The sequence below is a fragment of the Bubalus kerabau genome, chromosome 1 (genome assembly GCF_029407905.1).
Source record: "Bubalus kerabau isolate K-KA32 ecotype Philippines breed swamp buffalo chromosome 1, PCC_UOA_SB_1v2, whole genome shotgun sequence".
Lineage (NCBI taxonomy): Eukaryota > Metazoa > Chordata > Mammalia > Artiodactyla > Bovidae > Bubalus > Bubalus kerabau.
The window spans coordinates 21,502,283-21,510,033 of NC_073624.1; positions in this window are offsets into that span (position 1 = coordinate 21,502,283).

Below are 7,751 nucleotides of genomic sequence, written 5' to 3' on the forward strand. Positions count from 1 at the left end.
GACTGAACTGAACTGAACCTAGCTTTTTGGGTTGGTTTGATTTTGGTTAATAATTGCCTTGCATATCTTTTCTTTGTACTTCTTCTCTAACTTTCCTGTGTGTGTGTGTGTGCATTAGTTATGTCTCTATAAGTAGGACATAATTAAACTTCATTGTTTTTTAAAGCCAATCTAAAAATTTTTGTCTTTTAAGAGATAAATTAAAAATATTTACATTTTATCATGATTTTTGTTATATTTGGATTTATCAATGTTGTGTTTTATTTATTTTTTCATCTTTAAATTTATTGAATTCTGTTGGATTGATATTTTTTATGTCTTTATTTGTGGAGAAGGAAATGGCAACCCACTCCAGTGTTCTTGCCTGGAGAATCCCATGGACAGAGAAGCCTGGTAGGCTGCAGTCCATGGGGTCGCACAGAGTCGGATATGACTGAAGCGACTTGGCAGCATGTTTTTATTTGAACACCTTTTTTAAACATTTTTTATTCTTTCATGATTACCACTGAATTCTTAAGAAATATGCCTATCTATCTATATATATATATATAGTAATTTTTAGATTGTCTATGTATAAACAATTCTTTAAATAACTGTTTGGACAATTATCCTTTTCTTCAAGGTCTTCTAACTGGGTGCCATAATTTTTTTACAGCTCCATAGTTTGTAATTGTATTTCTTAGGCTGAGTAGTCTTTTCTCCTTTTCTGTAATCAGTCTTGTCTATTCAGAGAACCAGTTTTCCTCCTGTATATCCTCACTTATTATTTTGTTCTACTCTTTTTCTCTTATGCTTATTTTATTAATTTAACAAATAAATAACAAAGCTTTTGTTCTGTTTCCATATCCATCTGATATTTCTCATTTTCCCTCTGCTTTAATCTCATAATTTATTATTCTATGGAATAGAATTTATAACTTTGCATTTTTCCACCATTCTAATGTATTCATTTAAACATTTTTACCAGAATTTTCTACAAAATTAATGTTAATGTGGGTCAATTCCTCTTCTGTCTATTCCTAGTAGAGCAAATTGTCAGCAAATGTTAAATATGTCCCTATGCTCCTTAAGGTCTTAACCATTCTGTCTCTTATCACCTCTGGCATTCTACATCTCTACTGTTTCTGTTTCAAGGCATTTCGTATTGTACACTGTTGAATTTTTCTACTTTAGACTTTTTTGTACCCCAGAGCTCCTAGATCATCTTGGCTATAACAACTCATGCACTAATTCTCTCCAGCATCTCTGACAAACTGTTTTGATTCTGCTTATCATTGCTTTCATATAGTCCCACAAAAAGCAACTTTTATTTGATATAAAACAGGTAGATTAATATCAGTTCATACTGAGAGCTTTGTTATAACTTTTCAATTCTGAATTGTGGAAATGGTTTTAGTTTTTCTGAGTTTCATTGCTATAATTCCTTTTGAAAATGCTATTGTTCTTATTGTTAATTAGTCACTAAGTCGTTTCCAACTCTTTGTGACCCCCATAGTCTGTAGCCCTCCAGGCTCCTCTATCCACGGGATTTCCCAGGCAAGAGTACTGGAGTGAGTTGCCATTTCCTTCTCCAGGGGATCTTTCCAACCAGGCATTGAACCTATGTCTCCCACATTGGCAGGCACATTCTTTACCACTGAGCCACTAGGGAAGCCCTTGAAAATATACAGCCTAGGTACTTATGTGGTTGAACTTCTTTGAAGAACAGTTGTGGTCTTTCTCATGGGCAGTAGTATTTAAATTGCTTTACATGGGGCCAAAGGAAAATGCCTCAGAGTGTAACTTATTTCTAAATAGGAAGGGAAAGTCATCTCCTAAATGTTGCCTGATAAATTACCATGAGGATTCATCTGAGGTGACCTGTGACATGAATGAGATCTGACTTGATATGAGCTCTTTCTATGGTTTGAGTAAATATGAAAGTAGGAGCCCCCTCTCTGCTTACCAGAGGGTCTTTTCTGGACCATTCTTATTCTCCACACCAGATATAACCTCTGAAAATATAATTATGGTTCAAAAGCACTGGCTTACCAGTTCTTTCGTGGTGTTGAGTACAGCAAGAGTTGCATCATGAGAGGCACAGAAGTTCTGGCTTGCTTCCCAGGTGGTTGTATTTTCAGAAAAATAGAAGCACTTTCCTAGGAAACCAATCCAGCCTTCCAAGCATGATATGTGTTCAGAGGAAGATTTGCATTTTTCAACTAAAAATGATTGAATAATATATTAAGTACTGAAGGAGGTGGAAATCCATTAATTTCAAACAGTTGTTCATTTGAATAAAATTCACCAGGTTAGCCCTTCTGTCTGATGGTATTAGAGTTCATCATTCCTAAATTTCTATACTCCTATTTTGCTAGGTTGAAAGAAAATCTTGATGAATGCCACTTAAGTAGATGCTGTTATTGCTCAAACTGGGGCTTGATGTACTTCTCAAGTGATATTTCTTTCTAGGAAGTCACTCTCATTTTCATGACCTTAACTATTGTATATGTACTGATATTAGTAAACTGATATGTCCAACCCAGGCCTCTCATCAGGCATCTCCTCCATATAACAACCTAATAGATACTCATCCTCTCAACAACAAATGTTCAGGAGTACACATTATTTAGTATGGCTATTATATTAGATGCATATTTTTTAATGCATATTGAAAGTGTATAAAAAAGCATATTAAAAAGCAGAGACATCACTTTGCCAACAAAGGTCTGTATAGTCAAAGCTATGGTTTTTCATTAGTCATGTACAGATGTAAGAGTTGGACCATCAAAAAGACTGAGCACCAAAGAACTGATGTTTCGAATTGTGGTGCTGGAGAAGACTCTTGAGAGTCCCTTAGATTGCAAGGAAGTCAAACCAGTCAATCCGAAAGGACGTCAACCTTGAATATCAATTGGAAGGACTGTTGCTGAAGCTCCAATACTTTGACCACCTGATCTGAAGAGCTGACTCATTGGAAAAGACTCTGATGCTGGGAAAGACTGAAGGCAAAAGGAGAGGGCGTGGCAGAGGATGAGATGATCAGATAGCATCACCAACTCAATGGACGTGAATCTGAGCAAACTTGGGCATATAGTGAAGGACAGAGGAGCCTGGCGTGCTACAGTCCATGGGGTTGCAAAGAGTCGGACATGAATTAGGGACTGAAAAATAGCAACAACAAAGTTATTCTCATGTTATATAGGAGGAAACATAGGGTTATTTCATGTTAGATGTCTGAAATTACCCTTAATTCTGAGCTGAAGTATGAAAGGCACAAGTACTATGAAACATTTTAGAGGAGAGTTAATACGAACATATATGGGAAATGGACCACCCACCTGCTAAAATTGTGGCCAGTGTAATTATTAGGATCACCAGAAAGATGACGACTGTGATCATTTTAGTGATACAAAATTTCTTTTTATTTTCTTTTGAGGGTTCTTGTGATTCCATAATAAGGTTGGAACAAATAACATCTCCTATAGAAAAATTAATCAGTTCTTTATTACTTATGTGACCTTATACTGTTGTAGAATTTGAGATTAATATATACAAACCAACCACATTTCTATATACTACCATTTATCAATAGGAAATTAAAATATAGCTTACCATTTACAATAGCATAAAATATTGAATGCTTATGGATTTATGTGTGACAGAAGACATATAAAACCTGTACAATAAAGATACAAAACATTACTGAAAGAAACTGAAGACAAATAAATGGAAAGATACTGTCTTCATGCTTCAGAACACACAGTAATGTTATGATGTCAGTATGCTAAAACTAATCTGTACATTATCACAATCATACACAAAGTTCTCAGCATTTTTTTTTTTGAGTAGAAGTAGGTAAGCTGTTTTTACAATTCCTATTGAAATGTAAAAAGAACTAGAATAGCCACGTTTGAAAGAGAACTAAATTTGAGCACAAGTATTACCTGGCTTAAAGACTTATTATAAAAAATACAGTTGCCAATATAGCAGTAGCAGCAGCAGAAATAGACCCACACATGTGCAAACACCAGATTTTTGGCAAAGATGCAAAAGAGGATACTCATTTTGATAAACAGTGCTGGAAATATTGGATATCCATATACAACAAAAGACTTTTTAATCCATACCACATCCCATATGAAAAAACTAATTCAAAAAGGATCATAGAAATAAATGTAAAAGCTGAAGCTATAAAAAGTTTCAGAGAAAACAGGAAATATTTTTTTGTTGTTGTTATTTTGGATTAGAGAAAGATTCAATCCAACCAAAAAACTTGATGTCAAAAAAATAATAAATTGGACTTGTATTAAAATTCTGCTCCTCAAAAAACAGTTTTAACAAAATGAAAAGTTAAATCAGAGACTGGAAGAAATATTTTCAAATTCAAAGTCTGATAAAGGTCTTGGGTCCAGAATACATAAAGAACTTGATACTTAAGAAAACACACAATATAACAAAAATACAAACAAGGTGTAACAGACATTTCATGAAATAAGAAATATATAGATGAAATATATAGATGGCAAATTACGACATAAAAAGATGTTCAGCATTATTAGTCATAAAGAAAGTGCAAATTAAAGCTAAATTTAGAAACTACTATGTACCTATTAGAATAATTAAAGTTAAAATGTCCGACCATAGCCAAGTATTAGTGAGAATATAGAAGAACTTGAACTCACTCATTCATTGTGAGACCATTTTGGAAGGCACTGTAAAAATCTCTTAAGAAGCTAAATATACACCTACGATATGATGCATTATATCTATGCATAGGTACTTCCCCAAGGGAAATGGAAGAGTATGTCCATACAGAGATTGGTACCTAAATTTTTATAGAAGCTTAATTTGTAATAACCCCAAACTGTGGGTGAATAAATAAATAGTGTTTCATCCATATGAGGGAACACTAGTCAGCAACAAAAAAGAAATGAACTACTGATACAAACAATGACATGGATGAATTTTATAATAGTTATACTGAACAAAAGAAGCCAAACTGAAATGAGTATATACTGTGTGATTCCATCTATATCAAATTCCATAAAATGCATATCTATCTATAGTGTCAGAAATTTGATGTGTGATTCTTTCAAGGAGGGCATGCTGAAATTAGCAAGAGAAAAATATAATAAAGGGATATGAGAAAATTTTTGGTGTTAATAAATATTTCATTATCTTGAATACATTTATAGTTTCTTGTATATTATCATGTACATCAAAATCTATCAGGTTGTACACTTTAAATATGTGCATTTTAATGTAATGTCAGTTTTCTCTCAATAAAGCTGTTAAAATAATATTAAAATCAGGTATCTTTAATTCACAGTGTGTATCTGTTTATAGTGTTTATAAGCTCCCTTAGATACACAGCTGGAAATAATTTGGCATGGATAGGAGAAATGAAATGCTGACTCCCTCTGGAGGGTTAGGATTCAGAATTGAAAGCAGAAACTCACAAACTATAAATTTGTTTATTTCACAAATAGAGCAAAGCGCCTGTCACACCTGTGCTTCTTACCTGAAGATTGGGAATCTCCTACACTTGTCAGCCTTTTGTGGTCATTCATGTTTCTTTCTGAGTAAGATTAAAAAAAAAAAAAATACAGACAGGCTGGAGTGAACACACTGGTTTCAAGATTCCGGCTCAGTATCAAAACTTGCTTCAGTAATTTCATGGAAGACAATCTCAAATGAGAATACAATGTTAAGGCAATCTAAGATGAGAATATCATGTCAGGGAAATCTCAAATGAGAATACAACAGTAGTATATAAATTATAATAAAAGTTCCTCAGAATCTGAACTGCTTCCTTTTTGGCACACGCTATCCACAAATCATTATCAGTGCAGCTTGAGAAGCTACTAGAGAGGGCTGGCAGCTGAAATAATTCTTCCAACTGCTGGATTCAGTGTGAAGGAAGTGAGGTTCAGTGGTTTATTAAGCCAACAGGTTAAGCCTTCATACCATGACCCTGAACTTCACATACTTTTAGTTAATTTGACCATTATAGCATATTAAAAAGTAGAGACATTACTTCGCCAACAAAGGTCTGTCTAGTCAAAGCTATGGTTTTACCAGTAGTCACGTATGGATGTGAGAGTTGGACTATAAAGCTGAGCACTGAAGAATTGATGCTTTTCAACTGTGGTGTTGGAGAAGACTCTTGAGAGTTCCTTGGACTGCAAGGAGATCCAACCAGTCCATCCGAAAGTAAATCAGTCCTGAATATTCATTGGAAGGACTGATGCTGAATCTGAAACTCCAATATTTTGGCCACCTGTTGCAAGGAGCTGACTCATTTGAAAAGACCCTGATGCTGGAAAAGATTGAAGACAGGAGGAGAAGGGGACGACAGAGGATGAGATGGTTGGGTGGCATCACTGACTCAATGGACATGAGTTTGAGTAAACTCCGGGAGTTGGTGATGGATGGGGAGGCCTGGCGTGCTGCAGTCCATGGGGTCACAAAGAGTCGGACATGACTGAGCGACTGAACTGATTATGGATCCCAGCCACAGATCCAAGCCCCAAAGTTTTAATGGCAAAATAACAAGTTTTGAAAGTGAAAGTTACTCAGTCGTGTGACTCTTTGCGACCCCATGGACTTAGTCCATGGAATTCTCCAGGCCAGAATATTGGAGTGGGTAGCCTTTCCTTTCTCCAGGGGATCTTCTCAACCCAGGGATAAAACCCAGGTCTCCCACATTGCAGGTGGATTTTTTACCAGCTGAGCCACAAAATAGCAACTCAGACTTTTGAAAAGAACATGATTTTGCTTTAGTAATAATAATAATAACAGAAAAAAATCATATCTAATATCTTTTATGTTTCTTTGACAGTAAGTCTAGTTCTAAGCTTTTAACTTTTATGAAGTAATTTAAACTCACCATAACATTTTCAAATAGGAGCTTATCATTATTATTAATTTTTGATGAGGTAACTTCCTTAATGTAACAGAGAGGTTAAAGTTTTCTTGAAGTAACACAGTCAATATGGGGCAGAGGTTGGCTCTGATCATTTAACCATTTTGCTCTCTTCTACTGCTTCTCTCTGTTTAGGAGTGTTGCCATGAATGCTCTGATGTGCTAAGCTTCTCCTTCCAGATTTAGAAAGCAGACCTCCCTCAGGTTCAACAACAACAAAAGTACTATGCTGTGAGCATTTTGCTAAGATAATGATCACCAAGTTATATTATTTGACAGAAGTGAGGATGAAACCATGGCAACCTGGATTTCAAAGTCACCTCCTTGAGAGGCAAGCAAACAGTAATGGGTTGGCATTTTTTCAAAGTTGGATTGTAAGGCATAGAGTTCCCTAAGCTTTTTAATGTGTGAACATTATTTTGCATCCTGCAAACAATTATTTCAGGAGCTGGGCAGATTTTGTGTTTGTGTGCACACGTATGTGCATTAAAGAAAGAGAGAGATTAGGGAAACTGATGGCTAGATTATGTCAATCAAGACTTTACCTGGAGCACAAATTATTCCTAAACTTTACATGCTGTCTTACAATTATACGTTTTGCTGGAGTACCACTCAGCTATTGCCACATTAGTGCTCTATTATAAACCACACCCTAAACCCTGAGCACTTACCAGACTGTGCTGCGTTGGTTGAGTGCTATCCCACAGAAGCTGGCAACTCTGCAGCTCTGCCTCACACTGCAGCTTGTCTCTTGTTATCTTTGTTATCCTCCTGTCCAGGTTGAGGCAGCAACAGCTGCTCCAGAAGCACTTCTCCTAGAGATGTCAGAGATACAAAACACTAA